The sequence below is a fragment of the Lycium ferocissimum genome, chromosome 9, assembly GCF_029784015.1.
Source record: "Lycium ferocissimum isolate CSIRO_LF1 chromosome 9, AGI_CSIRO_Lferr_CH_V1, whole genome shotgun sequence".
NCBI lineage: Eukaryota > Viridiplantae > Streptophyta > Magnoliopsida > Solanales > Solanaceae > Lycium > Lycium ferocissimum.
In genome coordinates, this window is record NC_081350.1 from 51,153,578 (window position 1) to 51,180,737 (window position 27,160).

Sequence of the window (27,160 nt, forward strand, 5' to 3'; positions counted from 1 at the left end):
GTCTTTTGTTTTCCAAAAATTTTGAAATAATGATTTGGAATCGCAGATCCTACCTTTTAAAAGAATTTGAGATTTGAAATCATAAAGTTTATGCAAATTTCACAAATAAACGCTCATTTCAAAATCAAAATAATTTTTCCAAATTGCATGGCCAAACGCACGAAGGGCGATTTTAGGCCCTATTTTTTGGAGCACGTGAATACATGGTCTCGCAGTAAAATTAGATATTTTATGTATATATTTTCTAAAATTGGTATCATACCTACTGGAACACATACTACAAAAGACCAAATGGTGCACTTGGTTGAAAATTAAGTTATTTACCTAGGGGATTAGGGATCAATTCCCGCTTAATATATTTTTTATATTTTTTTTTTTTAGTGGTGAACCTATGCTCCAGAAATCCTAGATTCGTCTCTGAAACGCACTCATGGTTAAAAAGAAAATCAAGAACAACCATTTTAAATTTCCAAGAATACAAGAAGGCCAATAGTAAAAGCCCAAAGTTTGGTTCTCCTTTTTCCAGTGACGGGGCTACATTAATAAATTATATATCTCCACATTTTGCTTTATAAATAAATGTTAAGTGTCACCTTAGCCAAAAGCACACATATTAAGAAATTAATAATGCATTGTGTAGTTTACCGAATTACCCCTATATAATAAAAATAAACTATTTTTACCTTTTGATAAGAGCGTGCACAAGAAGTAAATCTTTTGACATTGGGAATTCAATAATACCAAGTTACTATATGGCTTTTCCAATCATCATTTAGATGTTACTTTATTGTCTAAGAGTAGAATTGAAAAAAAACTAGCCAATTTATGTCTTGATTTTCTAAAGTGACACTTATTATGGGACAAAAAAACTTGGCTAAAGTGACACTTATTATGGGACGGAGGGAATATTAACTTTCACATACACATAATTTTTCCAGTGACAGTGCAGTACCTTTTTTTCTAGTCTTCCGAGCTAGTTTCCGAGGTAAGAGCAAAGGGCAAAAAAAAAATGGGAATATGGGACTTCATTTATTACGGTGTGCAGAAGCTTGGTCAGTGTGTGCCCAAGATGATCAATTTTTTAACAAAGTTCGTTTATGCCGTTAAACAAGTAGCCAACATCTTCATTCCTGGTAATTTGCTCCCTCTCATCTACAAAACCCCAAATCACCTCTGATGTGAACACCAGACCTATTTTCCTTTTGTTCTCTTTCTCTGTTTTCCCTTACAAAAAGGATTGTTTTGTGATAACAAGTAAACTGTCAGAATTATTAGTAGCTCTTTTTTGGGAAATTTTCAAAAATATACAGCGTTTGAAAATATTTACGCCACGTAGCCCGATATACAATTATTATACCTCGGGGAAAGCATTATACATAATATATCAACCTTGTATAAAGTGTATAATATTGTATAAAAGGTGTTTATACACAAATATAGGCTAAATTGAGTGTTTATACCCAAAGTATGGGCTACGTGGCGTAAATATTTTCAAAAATAGATATAGAGTGTAATTTTCACTTTTTTTATCCTTACATAATTCATAAGTGAAACTAGATGTAGTTTTCTTTTGCATCATAGCACACCCACCCCCCGGAAATAAAAGGAGACAGAATTAAAGTACCATGGTTAGAACTAGAGGTGTCAAATATGGCCCAAAAGATGATGGCCCGCCTAAAATTTTATGGATTGGGCTCAAGATGGCTGATTTTAGCCCAATCCAACATAGCTTATTTTAAAGTGTTCTCCAACTTAGCCCAATTTTAGCCCGTTTTTAAGATTTACTTAAATTTGAGTTTATTGCTTGAAATTTACTCTTTTTTTATTTTTATTTTTTATGTATACACTTTTCTTGTATAACGTATCTTATAAGTTTGTGGTGTGTTTGATATGAAGGAAAATATTCTTCACGGAAAATATTTTTCACAAAAAATCCGCGAAAATATTTTTCACAAAAAAAGTATTTCTAGAAAATATTTCCAACAAAAAATGTTTTCCTAGAAAATAGACCCTTCAAAAAAACTGGATCAAGTTGGGCCGGTCATGACCCAAACCATTTAAAGCTGTTTCAGCCCAAATGTTAAACCAAACCATTAATTACCTCAACCCATCTTGATTGGGCCAATTTCAGCCCAACCCGCCCATTTGACACCCCTAGTTAGAACATATGATTTTCAATGTAAAATTGGATATGAGTCATTTAACTTTCAGAGATACAAAATATATATTCAGAATTTACACAAAAACTAGTCTGAGTCACAGTTTTACAATTTAATAGAAATGCACTTTAAAAATTTATGATCAAAGAATTCTTTACTACCAACATAACTAGTGCAGTGTAAAATGAGACAAAATGGAGTATGCGTTTAAGGTAGAAGGTATTCGGTGGAATAATTTAGGTGCTTGCGAATTGACCTGAACACTAGTATGTGGTAATCATTGTTAATTTGTAGGTTTAACTTTGATTAAAATTTTGAATAATTCACAAAAGATATAATTGCATACATTTGCAAATGAAGTAGTTAAACTCTAAATTGAAATTGGGGACCCTCCCTGTTGTTATGGAAAATCTAGGATCACCTATCAAATAGAACCCTTCCAAGGGTAGAACGAGCTAATAGAAACTCAAATGTAGAAGTCTAAGAGCTGAAAAATTTGCTTGTTTGTGATTATTGTTTGGTTGACCTAAGTCTATTGGGGGGTGACGTAAGAAATTAGAGCTCCGTTGGGAATTCTGAGGCCACGGGTTAGTTTGTATGGTGTTTTTTTTTTTTTTTTTTTTTTTTTTTTTGTGTTTGTGAGGCCTCGGATGAAGTGTTGGGTGGTAGAGTGAAAAACTGTGGGAATTAGCGAGCTTACTGGCTCAGCGGTTCCACTGTGGCGGAACTGCCGTAGCGGCGAATCTCTCGCCGTTGCGGTCAGATGGGATTTGGGGTGTCTGCTACGGTGGGCACCAAACCACTGTAACGCTTGCGCTATAGCGGGACCATGCTCGCCATAGCGGAGGAAAACTTTTGGTTAGGTCGGCTACAGCGAATACTTTCCCGCTATAGCGAGACCGCTGCAACAACATAATGATCGCCGCAACGGTCGACGGGGACAGAATCCCGAGTTTTAAACATTTAGTTCCGGATTCTTTATTCATAAAACTCCAACACAGTTTCCAGGGAGCACCTAAGGCGAAATTCTAAGGCTAGGGCAAGAATATTCTTGAGAGGCAAGTCTCAACCATTCCTTCCTTTATTACGCTTCCATCTCTAAGATTGTCATCATTCTAATGGGTCTACAATGGTGAATTGAGAATAGTAACCCTAGAACTTAATAGACCTTCAATAGTTGGTGGGTTATGAGTATTATTGTGTGATTATCATCTAATGGCTTGGGTTATCACTTTCTAATCAAAATTGAACCATTAGAGACATGAGCTAAGTAAATTGAGACTTAGGGTCTCATAAAAATGGTAGCTTGACCATAGAAACTGCCTGTCAGAGATAACGTGATTGAATAACCTTATAAATTGATAGTTTGTGGTTGCTAAGGCCAATGTTTGGATGATTTATGCCTTGTAATCATTCACCTATTAGAAAGGGGTAAGGTGGAAGGTTGTTCATTGAATTGATATTGTTGACTAGAGTGATTGTGACTTATTTAGCATCTTAATTGCTAGACTTTGAGAGTTCCGAGGCTTTACGGAAGGGAAAGGCTATAGCTAAGTAATTTGCATTGTTTCAGCGCTAGGTTGAGGTAGGTTACAGTCTACTTGAGTTAGAATTTGATTAGTTGATTGTATGTGTTATGAGATTGATAGGAGAAAGCATGTCTAGTCTTCGGGCATAATGTGTGGTTGGAATTCCTATATGCTATTGATTGAGTGATAATGTGGGCTTAATGTCATTATTCGATGTGTTGTAATCCACATTTTGATGATGATTATGGTGAGAAGTTAATATGATTTTCTTGATGAAATTGAGATACTACTTGATAACAAATCATTGAAAGTGATGTGACAATAAATATGTATATATATGAAAAGGCACATTTGACCGGGGGTGAGGATGTGACCTAGATATAAAAAGACACATTTGACAGGGGGTGAGGATGTGGCCTAGTTGTGAGCTCATGGTCCAAGGTTCATTCTGGAACGAGTGGTACATACACCATGGGTCCCCTGCAGGTCATGGCTATTGGGTAAAGACACCAATTAGCATGTATGTACATGAGTAATCAATAGCAGAGTAAGTGAGAATGTTATTGGGAGGTTTATTCCATTGCATGTTTCCATTGACTTGATTGTTAATTTCATTGGTTGACCTGATTTGTGATATCATTGATTTACTTGGTGTTGGCTATTTGATTCTATACTATTGACTGGTCTGTCTATTTTATTGATTTTATGATTCATGCATGATACTAATCTTAGTCGGCCTATGATATCTATCAGTACATAGTGTTTTGTACTGATACTACCTTGCTGCATTCTTTTGAGTGCAGATTGTGATCCAGAGTTCGCTATCCGACCTCACATTTAGCGTTGAGGCCATTTGCTAACAGATTAAGGGTGAGCTTCTATCCATGCCAGGCCGCTTGAAGATCTTCCTTATCTAATGTCTATTTTCATTCCACACATTGATGTTTATTTATTTCAGACAGTATGAATTCCTTAGACATATTTTGGATTAGAGTCCTTGTACAGTGACTTTCGGATTTGGGGGATTGTAATAGTTATGACTTCTGCATTTACGTTATTGTTTTATGGCATGACTACTTTTTCATGCGTTTACTTTGTTATGAATTGGATAAATAAAAATGGACTTTGAATGAGTAGATGGTTAGGAGTATTGGTTCACCTACTAGTAATTAGCGTGGGTGCCAGTCATGGCGGGTTGGGTCGTGACAGAAGTGAACAAATGTGTCTTCATCTAATGAATTATTAACAATAAATCAATGAGATTCTGGAGAAACTAACGTAGTATGATGTAAGCTATATTTTCATGTGCAGGTGGCAGGGCACCTAACCAAATTTATAATGAAACAGTTCTTGAAATGAAATATGCATCTAAAAAGAATTAAGGCGCGTCGTCCTAAGAGTCTTCATGATGAAGGAATTTATGGGTGCTCGTTTTCTCGACAATTTGCTGGTTCCTGATCACGGACAACGGAATAAAGTTAATTGATATGTATCTGGCTATCTCATGTATGTTTGTCTTACTGGATTGTGTTGGGATCAAAAAAACAAGGCGTCATGCGGAAGCTAATCATTGCAAACCTTGAACAACGATAAATCAGATGACAATGAAAAACATACTACAAGAAATATAATATTTAATATGGTTTGGTCAAGTGACCTACATATTAAAAAACCTAATTTAAAAAAGAATGCATTAAAAACTATGGAGAGAATAATCTCCCCATAAACAAGACTCTTTAAAGAACTACATTGTGGATGCTATTTTGTTCTCTAGTTGAGGGAATGAGGTCTTCAATTTATAAATGTATAAAACTTTCCTCTAAGAAAAGGGTTACTCAAATATGGAAGAATTATATTTTTCTTTTGGAAAAAGTAAAATCAATTATGGTAAACTTTTTTCCTTCCTTCAAGAAAAGGTAAAATCAAAATATGGTAAGAAAATCAGGGCAAAACCCTAACAAATCTCCCCTGTTGGCCTAGATTTTCTTGACAAAACATGATCCGCCTTCTTCACGTAATCTTCATCACTGCTGCTTGCCATGGTTAAAAATAAGATTAAAAATATTATGGGTTAAAAATTGATTTAATTTTTTTTTGGTTTATTTATAAAGATGCAGCAGCAGGGATGTTGAAATTATGGTTGAAATTCAACTCCACATGTAGTAGTCGAACAAAACCTTCTTTATCGTGAAATTGTTTGCAGCTCGATTTGAACCCGCCTTAAACATGTCTTGAATCTCGCCGAACTTTTGGTAAACCATTAGCTCTGATACCACTTGTTGATTCATTATATGAACTTGGCGCTGATACCACTTTGAATCCATACTTATTTTCAACCCAATTTTAGCCGTTGCTTTTATTTTTAACGCAAGGCTCATTTGTAACCCGTGCTTACTTTCAATGCACCGAGCTCTAATAATTTAAACCCGTGCTCACTTTCAACGCACCAGGCTCAAATAATTTTAACCCGTGTTCACTCTCAACGCACAGGGCTCCAATCTTTAATGGAGGGCTCATTGGTAGTATATGCTTGTAAGTAGATCTAAGTTACCTCTTTGTCTTGTTTCCGTTGAAAGTCGCATGACTGAAAGATAACTTTATATGTATCGTCAATGCGACAACAATTTAAACTCCAGTATCGCTTGTAATTATTAGATCTAAGTTATCTCTCTAATTAGTTTGTTTCCTTTGAAGTTAGCTCTTTGCTGGTTCCTAATCATCGACAACGGGAGAAAGTGTAAATGATTCTAGTATGTTTTTGGAGACAGTGGAGAGTATTTTTGAGAAACCTCAAGGCATTTTTTCATTTTCAGTATTTTATCCGAAGATAACTAATTTTGATACTATTATGTCACCATATGGCATGAGTAACTTATCCTAGTATTATTTTTAATTCTGGTATAACTTAGCCTAGATTAGTAAGCAAGCAAGGGATAAGCAAGTACTAATTTTTTATCTCAAAATTATTTATGCTTGTCCAGCGTACCAAACGACCCTGACATAATGTTTTTTTGGAGTTTTTTCCTTACTTTGATTTAGGGTATTTTTATCTAATTTTATTTTTAAACTAGGAAATTTGACCGCGCTTCGCGCATTCATAAAAGAGCCTATTAATTTATGAAATGATTTTTATTAATACCTACATATTAAATAACGAAGAAATAGACTTTGTAAAAGCTAAAAAAATTCTACCTTAATGATCATACCACATCGTTAATGACATGACATTATGATTAAATGGAAAACATAACCTAATTAAATATATTTATATCTAAAAGTAAAAAAAATTGACTCACTATCTCTAGGTAACATATTCATATAAGAAAATTCACCATAATTTGCAACCAAAGAAATTATTCATACCTTTTCCGAACGTTAAAAGATAATACAGTTCAACAAAGAAATGAAAACACAAGTATTGTACGCATAAGAGAAATATTTTTATGGTTCTTTTTTCTTAATGAATCAATAACACAACAACAACAACAACAACAACAACATACCCAGTGAAATCTCACAAAGTGGGGTCTGAGGATAAATACATTTTCTGATTTCTAAACTACACAAGCTTCTTATCCTTAATTAAAAGTAGAAGTTGTCTTCTCTGGCAAAATCCACCAGCATATTCGGGTAAATTCTTGTATCCTTGTTACACAAATGGACGTGAAAAGAAAAAGAATAAGAAGAATTAAGCAAATTTTAAAGGCATATCATAATGAAAAAGAAGATAAATAAATTGCATATATTGATAGCAAGTTATGAATTCCTTGACCGTCTTTTTCAAGATCCTATCACTTTGAAAAGCCTACAGCCACAATTACAGAAATTCTTTGCTTCTCTTCACCCTATGGATTCAGATCTTTTGGGCTTGAAGGCTTACAGTTCTTTCTTGGCGTATTGTGCCGTCCGGAGAAATGACATATGTGCACGAAAGGCATACAATGAAGAAATGTATCTGTGTGATCTCATATGTGTTATTACTGGAGGGCGGGTAATTAAATCTAAGTTACCATTTCGATTTGTTTCGTTTAAAACTCGCATGACGGGAAGCAAACTTTATAGATCCCTATGCACCAGTAATTTGAACTGCAGGATTATGGGTATGAATATGCTTATAATTAGATTTATGTTGCCTCTTTGTTTTCTTTTCTTTCAAGCGATAACCCTTGCTTTGCATTGTTTCATCGCTTCAAGCCACGAAGCTACGACTTTTAATGACGCTGGATATGGCGTTGTAGCGCTAGAAGGTTTTAGAGTTAGACGAGGTAGACGTATAATAATCACTTAAAAAGAGGTCTCAAAGATCTTCAATTTCTTGGAATAAAATTTGATGTAAAATCACAATTATTGAGTAGTGAAATAAACAGTTTGATCACATATATTGGAAGGGATTAGAGGATTTATATTGTTGATGTCATCTAGTTCAGGATTTGAAGTGTCGTTACAATTCAGGTTTAATTTGATTTCTTGCTTTTCTGGATTAATGTCTTGAAAAATTAGTTTGTCCTTGAATATGAAGATAAAGAATGGATGAGAAACATGAAAACCCTGATCCGTCCAAATTTTAGAATTTTTAATGTGGGGTGGTTAGCGTTACAAAATAATTTGATGATTCTGGGGTTCTATACCTGATTAGATGTAATCTTTAGTCACATAATTTCAAAAAAAAAAAAAAAAGCTACTTCATTGCTTGCCCTTGAAAGGGAATTCCATTATATCAAAGCATGAAAATTTTTAGGGAATCAAAGATACCGTCAAAGGTTAAGATGGAGCGAATAGAATCCTTTTATATTTAATTAAAAGTTCCGAATGTGAACTTTGAAAATAGAGGAACTCAAGGAATAAAATGGTTCTCACTTTATGGATCCTATGTAGCAAGAATATCAGAAAATTGTTTGGGCTAACCACTTTTTGGACTGATATATTTATAATTTAGCTGTTGGTTGAAATATAATTGAAAAACAACCACTTCGTGGAGTTTGGACTACACTACTAAATTCAAACTCCATTAAAAATTGAGCGACATATTTCAAATTCCAGGAAAAATATATACTAAAAAATCCTGATATTTTCGTCGAGTTTTGAAATATCATAGTTCAAATTCCAAGAAATATTGCTATAGTTTAAACGTTTGGCGATTTAAAGCACCATAAAATATTCCTAAGTTCTTTGTGATTTAAGTAGGAGTATTTTTATATAAATTTTATTTTCACACTAAATTTCAGCTAGATATTGAATAATTTTGAGATAACGATTAAATATTATTTAGTGGTAAAAAAAGAAGAAGCTATTTTTTCATTTATTTTCACCAATCTAAATTAATCAATCCAATAAATTTGAATTACCTAATGACTTAAAAAAAGAGTCTTTTTTTAAGTTGTATTTTCTCTCATAAACATGAAAATTCCACAATTTTTGAAAGGCATAATACATAAATATGCCTTCAAACTTGGCCTGCAAGTATGCCTTCCAACTTTGGGTATGCAGAAATAGGCACCTCAACTTGTCTCCACTTTGTCAGTTGAACACTTCAACTTACAAAATGATCATCCCACCCCCAAACTTTATGTGCCACGTCAGTGCCACATCAACATTTTGTGTTTACACGTTTAACTTTATACAAGTTGAGGTGCCTACATGTGCACACCCAAAGTTGGAGGGCATACTTGCCAACTGAGGCCAAGTTTGATGGCCTGTTTACATATTATGCCTTTTTGAAAACTGTCAAAATTTCCCCAGTTCTTATACAATCTTACCAAATAAGGAAATCATAGTTCATAAACAAGGTATCGGAATATACCAAGGGACTACATTAATAAATTACATATCTCTTCATTTTGTTTTATAAATAAATACTTGCGATTAGATGCTATTAACTTTCACAAACACATAATCTTACAAAGATCCACTTTAAACAAATCGACAATAGTAGTAACTAGATATTCTTTAATGTAATCATTCAACATGGTATATGACTGATCTCTTCATGTCCAGCATGAGTCTTTTTTCACAAAATATAAGATGATGAGTCCTTTTTTTTTTTTTTGCAAAATATAAATTTATGGGTTAAATTTTACATTTAAAAATTTTGAAATCATGATTTGGAATCCCAGATCCTACTTTTTAAAATAATTTGAGATTTGAAATCATAAATTTGAAGTTAAAGTTTATGCAAATTTCATAAACAAATGCTCCTTTAAGATAGTTTTTATCTTTAGAATTTCATTTGGTATCGATCGCTCTAGTTTAGATAATATTTTGAAGACTCTATTCTGGCTTGTAGACATCGAAGTTTTAATTGAATTAATCTATACAAAATTTGGATTAAATTCAAAGTTATTGACATGTTGACCAAGTCAAATTTTGGTTATTAAAACCTGATTAATTATTTAAGTCAAAAATACATGACTTGAATGAAACCAAAAATTACATTTGGATTGGTCCATCAAGCTGAGAAGAGAAGCCCAATCCATGTTCTTCAAGCCCAAGGCCCGCTAGAATTACTTGGGGACCAAAATACCCCCAAGCACTAGCTCACACCTATATAAAAGGGTCACATATCCCATTTTGAAGACACCTTGATCTTGAAATTGACACACCATCTCTACTAAAGGCAAAGGAGAGCAACGACATCTACATAAGTCTTCTCCAAAGGTCTTCAACAAGAAGGAGAGTTCGAGAGACGTCTTCCCTCAAGGACAATCCAAAGTGCTGCTCAAAGTTCTTTCAAGATTCAACAAATCAACAGAAGTTCATCAATCATTCAAGAAAGACGCTACATTGGCCCTCGAGTCAAGGCAAACAACACGGAGATTAGAATTAAGGGAAACATCCAGAGTTGTACTCACAAAATAATCAATAAAATGATTTTTTCTCATATTTGTTTTATGATCGCAGTTATTTATTTTCTGCTAGCAAAATTTATCGTGAACAGATTATTGGCACACCTAGTGGGACCAACTCTACCCTTCATCTCTTTATCTCCAAAATCAAATTTGCAAATTCTGAGATCTACTATTGTGATGGCCTTAGAGAAAAGCTTGGTGTTCCATCCACAAGTGTTATTGTTCCTGCTTGCCCAATGACTCGTAGCATGTTCAAAGCTGGTGGTTTGGAGGGATCGAATGTTTCATCTCCCTAGATATGTTAGACAAGAATGAACAGACCGTCGAGTGCAAGATCTGGGGGCAACACCTCATTTTGGTCATCTAGAGAAGTTTCTCAAGCATGCTCTAACTTCTACGAGTCCGGGGACTTGGAAGATTCTTCAACTTCTAAACTGGTGAGTGCTATGATGACCAATGCGACCAACGCAGAGGAACGACTCGCTGCGATGATGGAAACTATTGAGGTGTTGAAGAAATCCCTAGAGGACAAAGATCCTCAAATAGCCCAACTGATGAACAAGTTAGAAATCTGCAGTCGTGGAGAGTCAAGTCACACACCACAAGAAAAAGAGGTTGAATCTGCCACTAAGTTGCCTAACATTCAAAGTGAAAATCAAGTTGCTTCAATTGTGATGTTGTCTATCCAACAACCGCAAGACATGATAACAAACACCATTAGGGCTCAATATGGGCGACCATCACAAAGCTCATTGTACTATTCTAAACCTTATACCAAGCTTATTGATTGTCTACCTATGCTAATTGGATATCAACCCCTGAAGCTGCAACAATTCAATGGCAAAGAAAACCCAAGACAACACGTTGCATATTTTGTAGAGACTTGTAGAAATGCTGGTACACATGATGATCTTCTTGTCAAGCAGTTTGTTCGCTAGCTGAAGGGAAACACCTTTGATTGGTACACTGATCTCGAACGAGAATCAATTGACAGTTGGGAGCAACTTGAAAAGGAGTTTCTCAATCGGCTTTGCAACACACATCGAGCGGTAAGAATGATTGAGTTGACAGCCACCAAGCACCGAAAGGATGAACCAGTGATTGACTACATCAACCACTGGCAAGCATTGAGTTTGGACTGCAAAGACCGTCTCTCAGAAATGTCTGCTGTTGAGATATGCATCTGAGGAATGCATTGGGGCCTTGCATACATTCTTCAAGGACTTAAGCCATAAAATTTTGAAGAATTGGTTACGTGAGCACACAACATGGAGTTGAGCATTGCTACTCATGGAATCGCTTCATTAGTTTTCGTTCCAAGGAATGAAGAAAAAGAATTCAAGCGACTATTAAAACACCAAACTGAAGATACCATGATAGTAGGAGCAATATCCATAAAAGTTGCTACTAAACAAGAAATGAAGGAAAAAGATGCAAGTCAACATCTTCTAAAAAAAAAACGACATCCAACGTTGAAGGAGTTAGAAGCAAAAGTTTACCCTTTTTCTGACTATGATGTCCCTTCGATTCTTGTCGAGTTGTTGACAAAGAAGGCCATTAAACTTCCTCCATCAAAGCGATCCCATGAAGCTAATAAAGTCAAAGACCCTAAGCATTGCAAATTTCATTGCAACATCAGTCATCCAACTAAAAAATGTTTCACCCTGAAAGAGAAGATCATGACGTTAGTTAGGGATGGAAAAACAATCATTGACGATGAAGACATTGCTGAGGCAAATTATGCTAGTGCTATCTTCACAACATGAAGAGCCCGATGCAATTTAGGAGATGTAGGCCTTCGATTGCATCTCCAAAAATTGAACAAAGAACAATTATGTTACAATTTGGGAGCTCTGAACCAGTTGAAGTTCTCGCATTAAAGGAAACTCCAAATACTTGCAAGGTGGATGACAACTCCAACAATAAGGACGGTGAAACTTGGACATTGGTTTCTTACAAAAGACATAAGCATCAAAAATCTTTGAAGCAACAAATCCCAAAGGCAAAAGCAACCACAAATTATCTACAAGCATGGAAAAGCATCAAGTCCAACGTCAAAAGTTGGTGCAACAATGCTTCATCACAAAGGGTTCGAAATCAGTTACACTATTGGAGTTCTTTCCCAAAATGCTCCTCGATGCATGAGCTTAAACTGCACATCACAATGCTCTTCAACCCACGATCCTAAACTGCAAGTTGCAACGCTCCTTTCCGCAGAAGCTTAAACTGCACATCACAATGCTCCTCGATGCACAAGCTTAAACTGCAAGTTGCAACGCTCCTTTTTGCATGAGCTTAAGCTGCATGTTTCAACACTCCATGATGCACGATTACAAACTGCATAAATAAAAACTCAAACAAAATACTCTTTCTGAACTATGTAATGACTTAGTCCTCTTCGCCGAGGTACATAGGCAATTTAGAATTCCCTTCTAAGTGTAGTCACATGAGTAAAATTGTCACGCCCCGAACCACGGCCTGGGCGAAACACGGCACTCGGTGCCTTACTGCATGTGACCGAGCGAACCACATGGCTTGCTGAATCATCATGAGGCATAACATGAGCGGAATATAAAGTGAATGCATGATGAGCCTTTATAAAACGTAGTAAGTCATAATACTTAATAAAATACTTGTTTAAACATGAGTGCGGAAATAACATGAATGAGCCAAAATGGCTATACGACTCCGAAAGTCTGACATAACATAACTGACTTGTCTAGTCTATGAAACCTCTATCATGAGTCTGACCAGAAAACATGCTTGCTGGGACAAGTGCCCCAGCATACCTTAGATGCATAACTAATTATAAAACAAAGAGTTGACTAAACCCCGAATGAGATGGGGCTCACCAATAAGCTGATACGAGTGCTGTCCTATTGAGCAGATACGTCGTCCTGTAAATTAGTACCTGCATCGTGAAATGCGAGGCCCGGCGATAAAGGGGACGTCAGCACATTGAATGTACTGGTATGTAAAGCAACTGAATGAAATAACGTGGGACATAAAGTAATAAAGATAAGAACTGAACGTGAAACTGAAACCTGGTTATGAGCATGAACATGAATACATATATAATATAAAGCATGAGTAAAAATATCATAAGTAGGGAGAGCAATAACTTATAACCGATCCATGGTCTGGTGCTTGCGTCCCGCCACGAACACTCGATCCTTGCCGTGGAACATGAGATTTAATAAAATATGAAAGGATCCGGTCATTATGAGAGATTGTCGGGACATGGGTGGAGCGATCCTAATCCTACGGTGGCTACGTAGTTTCGAGGCTATACGAAGCCTTCCTCGGTAATTAAAACAACTCCTAAAAACTTGAACATGTAAAATAAGTGGCACTTGCTCGTCCACGGTTTTCATGAATATAACTTGCTTGTATATGGATATCATGAATCATAGCTTACTTGCATGAACTTGTAAAACATGTATAGTATTTTCTTGAAAATAGCATAATATATCATAAACTAGCATGCATGAACCCATGGAATGAGATATATGGGTTTTCATGGATTACGGACGGATTCTCAATAATCATAAAGAAATATTAAGAACTCAATGATGGAATTATAACAATTCATACATAGTATAATCATGGACTTGGACCTAGGATTATCATGAGCATGGTATAAAAACCCTAGTTTTAGTAGAGAATCATAATTTATGGATTATGAGGCGTGGGGAAGAAACAATGATGTTCCCACACGTAGATAGTAACTCTACATACCTTAGTCGCTCCAAAACTTGAATTAAAGACTTGAGCTTTGAAGAGAATTTCCAAAATCTTGAATTCTTGAACCTTGAGATGGGTTTTCTTGAAAACCCTATGTTAAGAATGATGAATTCTTGCTTAATGATCATGAACGTATGTTGGAATTGACTTGGATTGCATGGAATAGGCTTACCTTAAAGTTTCTTGAAGGTTAGGAGAGAAGAGCTTAGTCCTTAGGGCTTGAGAGACTTCTTTAAGGTTCTTTACCTCAGAAAAATTGGTTTAAAACGAAGTGGGAATGAATATAACGAAATTTGGATCTTAAAACATCGTGGTCGGTGTGCGGTCGCGCAGCTGGAGGTTACTTCGCGCAGGTGATCGCGCAGCGAAGGCAGTAACACTGCCTCTGGTGCGCGATCGCGCAGCACTTCGCGCAGAGTAAAACGGGTATAACTTCTAGCACAGAGCTCCGTTTGAGCTCCATAATATATGGTTGGAAAGGTATTTCAAAGGCCTATAACTTTCATGTTTTGAGTTTTCTCAAATTCCTAACGTCACTACCCGAAAACTGGCCATAAGTACAGACTGTCTCAGACTTAGACGAATTTAGAAGGCCTTAAGAACTTCACTTTTTGGTTTGACTTCAAAACGACTGTTTATCACCCGAATGGATTCATATAGCTAAAATATGATCTTTATACTAGTTTCATACATTCACATCTAACTCGGATTTACGGGATATTACCGATATGGTTTAGTATGAAAGTACGAGGTGTTACAATATCTCCCCCTTGGGATCATTCATCCTCGAATGATGGGTCGTGGTTAAGATTGGGACTGGACATGGCTTGAATACTTGAACATGAAGGAAACATGATATAAAACATAAGATCTTGATTTGGTTATGTGGGAACATGGTCATGGATCATGAGAGCCGAATACGTGATTACATGGAAACATGTACATGGGGAACATGAAATCGAGTACCGCTACATGAATGAGAATCATGAAACATTTGTCCTCGATTTATGACTAGTGGTTAAGAATCGCTACTAACTCTGGAATCTACAAAATTTATGGCAGGACTTCCTTCATAATTCAGACTGTCACGACATTTCTCAAACGCCTGACAACTAACTAAAGTACCAACATACAACTTACATAGCATCTTAATACGCATGATGTGACATAACGTGATTACTGAATCTTGAATGTAGCTAATATAAATACTGAGCTAGCTTGAACGCACGAATATTGGTTGAATGATTACATGATTACTATACATGGGGTTTGGAAGAAATGCGTAGGCACGAATGACATGAGTACTGGAAATAGGCATGAACATGACATGGTGCATTGTACATGGAGGACGTAACGTGGAACATGCGTACATGGGAACGTGATTCATATGGCATGAAACGTGAATAGCATGACATGGGGCATGGGACCATGAGCAACCTGACATTTACATGAGTACATCATGGATGCATATTGTGGCGTATGGACCTAATTTCATGAGTATTGAGCTATTAATAAGACATAAGCGTGATTTGCGTGGAGTACAATTGTAGGCTCACTCTTGGGTACTCATAGACGTACATGGGGATGGATAAGATATGACTTTTGGAACTTAGCTATACTTACAGAATGGGACATGGTTCAACATAGTTTACTCTTATTACTGTAAGTCGACACCCTCATTATAAAATAAGACTCATGAAGGCAAGGATCATAGGCATAAATGCTTCGTTCGTCAAGCACCTAAGGCATAAGTAGAAAGTCATCTTGAACTTAAACGGGGCATAAGTACTTCGGAAAAGAAAATGGCATCCTTTGTGCCAAGCTACGAGTCGCTTTAAAACAAGAACCAGAGGAACATAAGCATGAGTTACGTAGAATCGTGGGTAGGACATCCATCTTGAATTACTCTTATCATTACCTACCAACCCCACTATTATGCTATCTCTATATGTGGATGCTCAAAGAAGTCGGTCGTGGGCACGAGTACGTGAGAACGTAGGTAGCATATCTTTGGAGTTGAAATAAATCATTTACCTAAGGCATTTTTTTTCCTTGTTCAAGGACCGGGCGGGCATTAGGATTCTTAGTCTTTAAACTATTGTGTTACCTTCTCCTCAATCATTATCAAAATCAACATCATATTCGGGAAGCACTTAGAAGCTAGAACGTGGTCATGGGTATAAAAGCACGATAGATACGTGAGACATGAAGGCGGTCTTTAACCTTGGACATGAGTACAACTTTGATGTGAGAAACTGAAAGAACATTCCCTTTCATAGCTTACTATCATATGGAGTCTTAATTCTTGTATCTTAAACATGGAGTGTAAAGCTTTAACAAGGGCATAAGATAGGTATGCTATGCATGTGTAGAGTTCGTTTGGGCATTGGTACTACATAGTGCATGAATTATTCGAAGTTGGAACCGCTATACCTTTAAAACCCGCTATTCGATCTAGAACTTTATCTCATAACATAATTACCTAGTACTTGATCTCAACGGGCATGACAAAAATCGCATTCTACGCACCTTATCTTGGCTACATGAAATTGTGATCCTCTGACATAATCTCCTTAACCTATCAACTTACAAAACACATAATCTATATCGGCACCTTATCGCACGATCTCCCCCTTAGTTCAAAAGCTGACGTTTAAAGCCTGTGGATCTCTCGAGTTAGCGATAAGTGGTCATCTAGTGGTTCTTTAATTTCCTCTAACATACTGATGACTCATTTTTTTTTCGGTTTACTTCAAGCAAGTCTTACTTCTTGGGAGTCTTAAATGAACTTTCTAATGTACATATTTGGTATAACTTGGCTTTGTCGGTCTTGGGAAAACTCTTTTTCGATTTCTTAAAGGCTCTGAACGATCTCTTCTTGCTTAAATGGTTTCTAATTTTTATACCTCAAATTTATAACTTGGCTTTGTCACGCCTTGGGGAAAATTCTTTTCCACTTAGTAGTGCTAACTTGAAGTAACTCAAATCTTTTAAAGGTATCTATTCAAACTTACTCCGTAGCTTGATCTCGGGGCCGGCTCAAGGCCAAGGCCACTAAGGCAATGGCCTTAAATGGTTTTTTATCTTTTTACTAATTTGTTTAAAAAATTATTGTGACTTATAATATTTTTATATGTAGTTTCTAAATATGTAATTATATTTCAAAAAACTTAAAGATTGTATCTTTCGGAACAAATAACAAAATTTGACCTTAAAATTCAAATTGTGTCACAAAACGAGATAGAGGGAGTAAACAATTTTTATAAAAAAAAAAGAAGAATTTTTCTAGTGACGTGGTGATTAGCTATATCCACTTGAATATTTTTTAGAATAAATTGATTTGAAAAAATTGTAACAACTTTGTATTGTCTACTTATAAAATATTAATTAATGACTTCGCAAAAAAAAAAAACTTTCTAAATTTTAAATAAATATATATATCAAATTTTTTTCTTTTAATAAAAATAGGGTCTCTCTATGCTTCTGTTAACCAATCTTGCTAGCATCATATTCTCTAATTCTTCTCTGAGTACTAAAGTGAAGCATAAGGTTATTTCTAACTTTTCCTCCTTATCCGACTCTATTCTGGGGTTGTATACTATCCTTACGAACTATAGACATGGATCACACTTAAGGAAATTTCATCTGTCTCAAACAAGGAATTGGAATAACTAACCCCAAACTCCCTATACACTTTCAAAATTATATCATACTATACACATCGGGAATAAATACTTAATCACATAACCTAAGAGGGAATTGTCATATCTTTTATCTCATAGTAATATCTACTTCTTGTAGTAACTTACTAACGTCATACTTTCTAGGTCTGATCTGAATAAGCTTAAATAATTTAAAACTAACCCTACAAAAAATTCAATATCGTCTGCTCGTGATTTTCTTATCGCATCAATCCCTTCCTAGTCATGTACATAGATCATATGGCAAAAATATATATATCCTTAAAAAAAAGTCAAGACTTTCTAGTATTACAGGTGGTTGGCTCTTAGGCTATTTCCTGCTCAAAACTACTGTGGACAATTTATGATTGCTGTAGCTAATTTCATAACATGTTACTCTGTAGGGTCTTAAATCTGAACTATCATCCTTATACCGTAGCTCCATGGTCAAATAATCTAAATAAACTTATTCTGTAAGGTATATAACCTACGTGTACTACCATTCCGAAACTTGTTTTTAAAAGGGTATTATCACCTGATAAACACACCATGCACTATTTGGTAAGTCTTGGGTCTCAAATTTTCCTTCTCGCCGCTTACGCATTTGATACGTTCAGAATTCGATGGAAAGAGAATGTTACTTACTGCTCTAAGCTTCATGGCACGAGTTAGAAAAATTCTTGATGCCTCCATCGAAAAGCAACACATTGATAATGACTAGTTTTACATCTTCCTCATCCATTGAGATGAGGCGTATTCGGTAGAATGGGAAACAATACATGAGTTCGAGTGATTTCTGAGAACACAACTCTATTGCACGATCTAGAGTTGAAAGAAGTGAGACAATCTTAAATGCCTTGGTGGTCAACTGTTTATATGTGTGGCGCGCACACACATATAAAAGTGACCCCACTGGACACTGTTTCATAGACTCCCTAAGACTGAACCTAGGGCTCTGATACTAAGTTTTGTCACGCCCCGAACCATGGCCTGGGAGAAACACGGCACTCGGTGCCTTACTGCATGTGACCGAGCGAACCACATGGCTTGCTGAATCATTATGAGGCATAACATGAGCGGAATATAACGTGAATGCATGATGAGCCTTTATAAAACATAGTAAGTCATAATACTTAATAAATACTTGTTTAAATATGAGTGCGGAAATAACATGAATGAGCCAAAATGGCTATACGACTCGAAAGTCGACATAACATAACCGACTTGTCTAGTCTATGAAACCTCTATCATGAGTCGACCGAGAAAACATGCTTGTCGGGACAAGGCCCCCGAAGATACCTTAGATGCATAACTAATTATAAAACAAAGAGTTGACTAAACCCCGAATGAGATGGGGCTCACCAATAAGGCGATACGAGTGTTTGTCCTATTGAGCGATATGTCGTCACGTAAATTAGTACCGCATCATGAAATACGAGCCCGGCGATAAAAGGGGACATCGGCACATTGAATGTGCGGTATGTAAAGCAACCGAATGAAATAACGTGGGACATAAAGTAATAAAGATAAGAACGAACGTGAAAGCGAAACCTAGTTATGAGCAATGTGAACATGAATACATATATAATATAAAGCATGAGTAAAAATATCATAAGTAGGGAGAGCAATAACTTATAACCGATCCATGATGCGGTGCTTGCGTCCCGCCAACGAGAACACTCGGTCCTTGCCGGGGAACATGAGATTTAATAAAATATGAAAGGATCCAGTCATTATGAGAGATCGTCCGGGACATGGGTGGAGCGATCCTCATCCTACGGTGGCTACGTAGTTTCAGGCTATCTGAAGCCTTCCTCGGTAATTAAAACAACTCCCAAAAACTTGAACATGTAAAATAAGTGGCACTTGGTGTCCACGATTTTCATGAATATAACTTGCTTGTATATGGATATCATGAATCATAGCTTACTTGCATGAACTTATAAAACATGTATAGTATTTTCTTGAAAATAGCATAATAAATCATAAACTAGCATGTATGAACCCATGGAATGAGATATATGGGTTTTCATGGATTACGGACGGATTCTCAATAATCATAAAGAAATATTAAGAACTCAATGATGGAATTATAACAATTCATACATAGTATAATCATGGACTTGGACCTAGGGTTATCATGAGCATGGTATAAAAACCCTAGTTTTAGTAGAGAATCATAATTTATGGATTATGAGGCGTGGGGAAGAAACAATGATGTTCCCACACGTAGATAGTAACTCTACATACCTTAGTCGCTCCAAAACTTGAATTAAAGACTTGAGCTTTGAAGAAGATTTCCAAAATCTTGAATTCTTGAACCTTGAGATGAGTTTTCTTGAAAACCCTATGCTAAGAATGATGAATTCTTGCTTAATAATCATGAACGTATGTTGGAATTGACTTGGATTGCATGGAATAGGCTTACCTTAAAGTTTCTTGAAGGTTGGGAGAGAAGAGCTTAGTCCTTAGGGCTTGAGAGACTTCTTTAAGGTTCTTTACCTCGAAAAAAATTGGTTTAAAACGAAGTGGGAATGAATATAACGAAATTTGGCTCTTAAAACATCGTGGTCGGTGCGCGGTCGCGCAGCTGGAGGTTACTTCGCGCGGTGATCGCGCAGCGAAGGCGCTGCTGCCTGCAGTGCGCGATCGCGCGGCACTTCGCGCGCGAGTAAAACGGATATAACTTCTAGCACAGAGCTCCGTTTGAGCTCCATAATATATGGTTGGAAAGGTATTTCAAAGGCCTACAACTTTCATGTTTTGAGTTTTCTCAAATTCCTAACGTCACTACCCGAAAACTGGCCATAAGTACATACTGTCTCAGACTTAGACGAATTTAGAAGGCCTTAAGAACTTCACTTTTTGGTTTGACTTCAAAACATTTATCACCCGAATGGATTCATATAGCTAAAATATGATCTTTATACTAGTTTCATACATTCACATCTAACTCGGATTTACGGGATATTACCGATATGGTTTAGTATGAAAGTACGAGGTGTTACAAAAATAAACTCATCCCTTTAACGCGGAGCCAAAGAAAAGTTTCTTGTACAAATTTTCTTTGCTTCTTTTCACACGCTTGGAGAATCCAAAGACAGGCTTTTACAACTTCGGAGAATGGAGCGACTTTCCATGACGATCTTCTTACATCAAATTCTTCATAGTAGATGGATCTTGGTGGATATACTCACTATGTCTGGAGGCATATTGACTTAGTTCACGCACTCGGCATAGCTGCAAAATTAAAAAAAGAGGTACTTTAAGTGTCTCTCTTGCCAAGCTAAAGAGGAAGATGCACCATAAACTTTCTCACCAAGGTTGGACAGGACTACTCCAAGTGTTAATCTCACTAAGCCGCAAGGATGAGATTCACCATGTAATTGTTCTACGAACGCCGCAAGAAAATTGGAGTCTCCATGTTGTGTCTGTAAAAAACTATTACAAGGATGGATACACCAAGTGATTCCTCACATATCACGTGGACATCCTCTTGGTCTGATATCGAGACCATTTGTGTTCCTTCATAAACCTGCAACACAAAAAAAGAAAAAAAAAAAGGTATTGGCGCCACAACGCTTCAATGCGAGATGATGAACATTTTGACACACACACTTCATGCCGAATCTTGAAGGATGAAACGTTCTACAAATTCTTCTATCAAGTCGTTAGAAGGATGAAATGCTCTTTGTATGTCTTTCTCAAAATGCAAGTACGTAAAGTATACTCATTTTCCAAGTCGCAGGGATGAGATGCCTCATATATGTTTTCACCAAGGTTGGATAAAAGCGACTGTACCACATAAGCACGAAACTTCACGGTACTATACGGATCAATGCCCACGGTGTTAACTGCACGAAGCTTCTTGCTTCTTTACGGATTGACACCAGCGGTACGAAGCTCCAGTTTGGCATGACGGACAGCAGGACAGCGCAGCAACAACCAGAACCTCCAAGGAAGAGAAATAAGAAAATCAAAAGAGGTTTGATGCCGAAAAAGAAAAAAACAATAGAAGTTGACGATTCCGGTTTGATAGAACGTGGAGATCGATAGGATGGGATTTAAGTTTGAAGCTATCCTTTGTTGAATTCACTTTGCTGGACTATGTCAGCAAACTAATTCGACGCCTCAAAGCTCCATTTTTGCTCCTAGGCTATGGGTTCACATAAAAGAGTGATCTTTATATCCTTTTATAGATTTTTAAGGCGCAACTGGCTTCTTTGCCCTAACACACAGGGGCGGCTCAATGAAGTTGGTGGCCTAAAGCCAAACTTTAATAAGAGGGCTTAACTCTTACGTTAAAAAAAAAAAAAAAAAAAAAAAAAACTCATATATATTTTTATTTAAGATATATTTTTCTAGCTTCTTGAGATGTAAAATTATGATTAATTGATTTCTTCTAAAAAAATTCTTTTTCAATTGATAATATAGCCATTCCATTTTGGTTATCCAAAAATGTAGTCAATCTTTTTAATTTTTTTTTTTTGAGACATTGTTGATCTTAAATAAGATTTTATTAATTTTAATTTTGAAATACTCTTTTTGTGCTGAGGCAATTGCTATATAAATTTTTATTTGTTAAAAAAAAAATTATCTGATAAATATACCAATTAAAGTATTATCTTTTACTTATGCTATTTTCACACTTTTAGTTTAAAAATAAGTTTTAATCATCAATATATCATAGGGACTATATTATGTCTAAATCATATGCATTTTATGGACAGAAAACTAAAAGGATAGAAATAAAGATATGTCCATAAAAATAATATATGTCCATTGATGAGGTAGTTGTCAAGATGTTAATGAGATAAAAATGTTTTCACTTAGCATGATTCACAAAAAGACATTTACCAAAAGGACAGATACCATATTTGATCAAGTTATGCTCACATCTTCATACATTTTCTCCTTAAAACATCCAATTTTTTTTTTATAGCATATACACTTTATTAGAATTGTCCCGTCCCCTCCTCCTCCCCCCCCCCCCCACCCCCACCCACAAAAAAAAATGGGGCCTAAAGCACTCGCTTGAACTGCTTTGCCCTTCAGCCACCCTTGGTAACACAAAGAATTTTCCTTTTGAGTAAAGATGGAAAATCAATTTGTTTCTATGTGTGATTGGGGAGCAATAATTAGGTGGACGACAAAATCAGTTATACAAGGCAAGGATCAATTTCATTATTTTTCTTCAAATTTGAAGCGGTTGAATTGAATAATGTGAATTGTCATTTTGTCCCATCATGGAAGGGATCTCTTTGCCATGTGTTATAATACAATTTTGATATTTGAATATTGATAAAAAAAAAAATTGATGCAATAAACTCATCCCCAAAATTGAAGGAAAAGAGTTCCACATCGTTTTTATTGTTCACAAATTCAAATAAAATTAACTCTCAAGCCACATTTCAAGAAAGTCACTGAAAACAAGTCTCAAGGAAGTTTTGTACAAAGACCAAAAAATAAAAAGTGGTCTTCACGGGTACTTCAAGTCTCGTCTACAATTTCGGCAAGCCTACACCTCGACAAGTTTTGAAATAGGGGGCATCTGTAGACATCGAAATTTTAATTAAAGTAATCCATACCAAAATTTGGATTAAATTAAAAGTTATTAACATGTTGACCAAGTCAAATTTTGGTTAATAAAACCGGATTAATTATTTAATTCAAAAATACGTGACTTGAATGAAACCAAAAATTACATTTGGGTTGGTCCATCAAGCTGACAAGAGAAACCCAATCCATGTTCTTCAAGCCCAAGGCTCGCTAGAATTACATGGGGACCAAAATACCCCCATGCTCTAGCTCACACATATATAAAAGGGTCACATATTCCATTTTGAAGACATTTTGATCTTGAAATTGACACACCATCTTGACTAGAGGCAAAAGAGAGCAACGACATCTACATAAGTCTTCTCCAAAGGTCTTCAACAAGAAGGAGAGTTCGAGAGACGTCTTCCCTCAAGGACAATCCAAAGTGCTGCTCAAAGTTCTTTCAAGATTCAACAAATCAACATAAGTTCATCCTTCATTCTAGAAAGACGCTACATTGGCCCTCGAATCAAGAAGAACAACACGGAGATTAGAATCAAGTGAAACATCCAAAGTTGTACTCACAAAATAATTAATAAAATGATTTTTTCTCATATTTGTTTTGTGATCGCAGTTATTTATTTTCTGCTAGCAAAATTTATAGTGAACATGGCTATTTGTATTATAATGAGCATTAATTTGTTATCTAATTTTAGGTTTTAATACAATAACTTTAAACTTTATATTATTGTCATTTTAACCTTGGAATTATTAGGATAGTATCACTTTTACTCTAATTATGTTTCATCATAGTCCTGTCATTCACTTTTTCAAGATTTTTTAATGGTTCATGCACATGTTAGCATGTTAATAATAGATATATATTTTTCCTACTAATTTTTTTTAAAAATAATTTTAATGTATTTTTTTATTTATATGTTTATTTTATTAATTTATAAAATACTAAAAATTAGTTACCCATGGGGGCATCCCGTGCCTCGGGCTTACGGCTCGCTGAGGCATATGTAAAGTGCCTCACCTTACGCCCACGCCTTTTAAAACACTGATAGCAAGTGATTGTTAGAATTAGGGTGTGTTTGGTATGAAGGAAAATATTTTCTAGTAAAATAAGTGGTTTTTGACTAATTTCATACATAAGCAAAAAATACTATCCTAAAAATTATTTGGGGTGGGGGTGGGGTGGGTGGTGGAGGTTAAACCTGTTATTCGGTTGACCCGGAATCGGAACCGGTTAGCAAACCGACCGGTTACCGGTTTTTGAACCGGTAAAGACTAACGGTTACCGGTTAGCCGGTCGGTTTGGCTCTAACCGCCCGGAACCGGTACCCTTCTACCAAACCGTTAGCCCAAAAACATGTTTTTTTTTAATTTTTTTGCTTGATTACGTATTTTACACATAAATTAACACTATAGTTTATTAGTTTGTACATATATATATATATATATATATATATATATATATATAAGTTTTATATACATAAGTTTTATATATATCCGGTTATAAGTATTAAGAAACTCAAGATTGTATATTTTTAACTTAAGTGTGTGTGTGTATATATGTATTATGTGTTTATATATTTACTAACAAGTAACAACTTAGGAGTATTATAAAATTCAAGATTGTTTTTTTTTTCTAAGTATATAACTTTCTATTTCATAACTTAAGTATATGTATATTATAAGTATGTTCTAAGTATATTGTAGGTATATATGTTTAAGTTATATGTATTACTTAAATTTTATATTTACTAATAACTCGTGAGTATTATAAAATAAAGATTGTATATTTATTAATATATATAGTTATAACTTTCTACTTTTTAATTTAAGTATAGTCTAAGTATATGGTGTTGACACCTAATTTTGGCTCACCGTGCTTAAAATTAACATTTCGGGGTCCTTGATTCGTTAAAGAGCACGAAATAACATTTTTACATAGTTTTGCATTTTTCGACAATTTATCGGTAATTATCTTATTTTAGAAATTTTATCAATTTATTGTCATTTTTAAGAATAATTATTTTTGCACATGTACAGCGTAATACTACCATTTTGTGCAATTAATAATTGTTTCTTTATTTTGTAGTAGTACATTTTTGTATCTTATACATTAATATTTATATTTTATACTTACAATATTATTTATACATGTATTAGTTAACTATATTTTAATACAGTCCGTCAGTGTAGAGAAAATCGGAGCAATTAATTCTTAAACGCAGAGCAAGAATTCGATCAAGTCAATGTCTTGTCACTTTTTAAAAAAGGTGACATTTGAAGTGATCAGTTGGGTTCTTCATCAATTGGTTAATAAATTTTTATACACGGGTTAAAAGGGGTACAGGGAACAAAGGGGTGTATCCTTTTTTCTTTGGATAATAAATGGGGTCATTTTATATTATAAGTAAAAGGGAGGGGGCATTTATATTTTTTATGTACATATTTTTAGATTTTTGTTTAAGTTTAGTTTTCTCTAACAAGCTCAACATCTCTCTCTTCCGTCTCACAAAGACCACTTCACACTACCTCACATAGATTTTTTTCTTCCCTCTACACTCTCCATATTTTCTCTTCATAGGAAGACTAGCAAGGCTAGCATGTTCCTCCTCCCTTTATATTTTTTTTTTCTCTCTTCTTTTTCATACGTTGTCTTTATATTTTCATATGAATTGTCTTTAAATTTATTATATTCATTGTCTTTACATTTTTATACACATTACATACATTTCTATATTTATTCATGCATTTGTATTCACATTTATTCATGCATTTGTCTTTATATTTATTCATACATTATCTTTACATTTATTCTTGCATTACATTTACTCACGCATTTGTCTCTACATTTACTCATGTATTGTATTTACATTTATTTGTGCATTGTGATTATATTCATTCATCCACATTGTAAAGAACTCTACATTTTCTTATATATATATATATATATATATATATATATATATATATATATATATATATATATATATATCACAACTTTCTTTCACTTTAACCCACATAAGTCAGGCTTTTGGGAACTTTACATCATTTTACATCTCCCAAAATACATTATACATTTACATATGTTTATACCATACATTATATCACACACATATACATGTACATAATTACATTAAACATATATATACCAAAAGGATCTAAAAATCTGTGAAGAACTCCAAGATAGTCGAATAGAGAAACTTTTCATTAAATGGGAATGCACTTTATTGTCTCTACATTATCTTTACATTTTTACATTCAATATCTTTATATTTTTGTTATATTGTCTATACTACCGGCCCATCACTTGCCATATCATTCATCGTATTTTTATACATGTATAAATTTTGAAGCATTTTCTTTTAACATTTTTTGTGTACCATCACACTACATGTGAGTAACCATATTTAATTTTTTCTCCACATATATTTACATTTACATATATTTTTATTTTTGATGTCATTATGTTATCAAATTTTACCTACATCATTCATGAAAGTTAAGGTCATATATATTTTTACATTATCATTTACTATCCGACATATAGAAAGCTAATACTACTCTGGAAGAGTTCTAACATCAAATGAATAAGAATCAAGTTTTATCCCCAAATCATCTTTTATGTCAAATCATGCTCTTTTAAAGAA

At 35.0% G+C, this 27,160-nt stretch overlaps 1 long non-coding RNA gene across 1 annotated transcript; it reads left to right on the plus strand.

Moving 5' to 3' along the window:
* Positions 1-895: 895 nt before the first annotated feature.
* LOC132029353 (uncharacterized) lies at positions 896-4,774 on the plus strand. The gene is made up of 2 exons (XR_009407782.1): positions 896-1,133; positions 4,492-4,774. It is a non-coding gene; the product is annotated as an uncharacterized LOC132029353 (long non-coding RNA).
* The last annotated feature ends 22,386 nt before the right edge of the window (positions 4,775-27,160 follow it).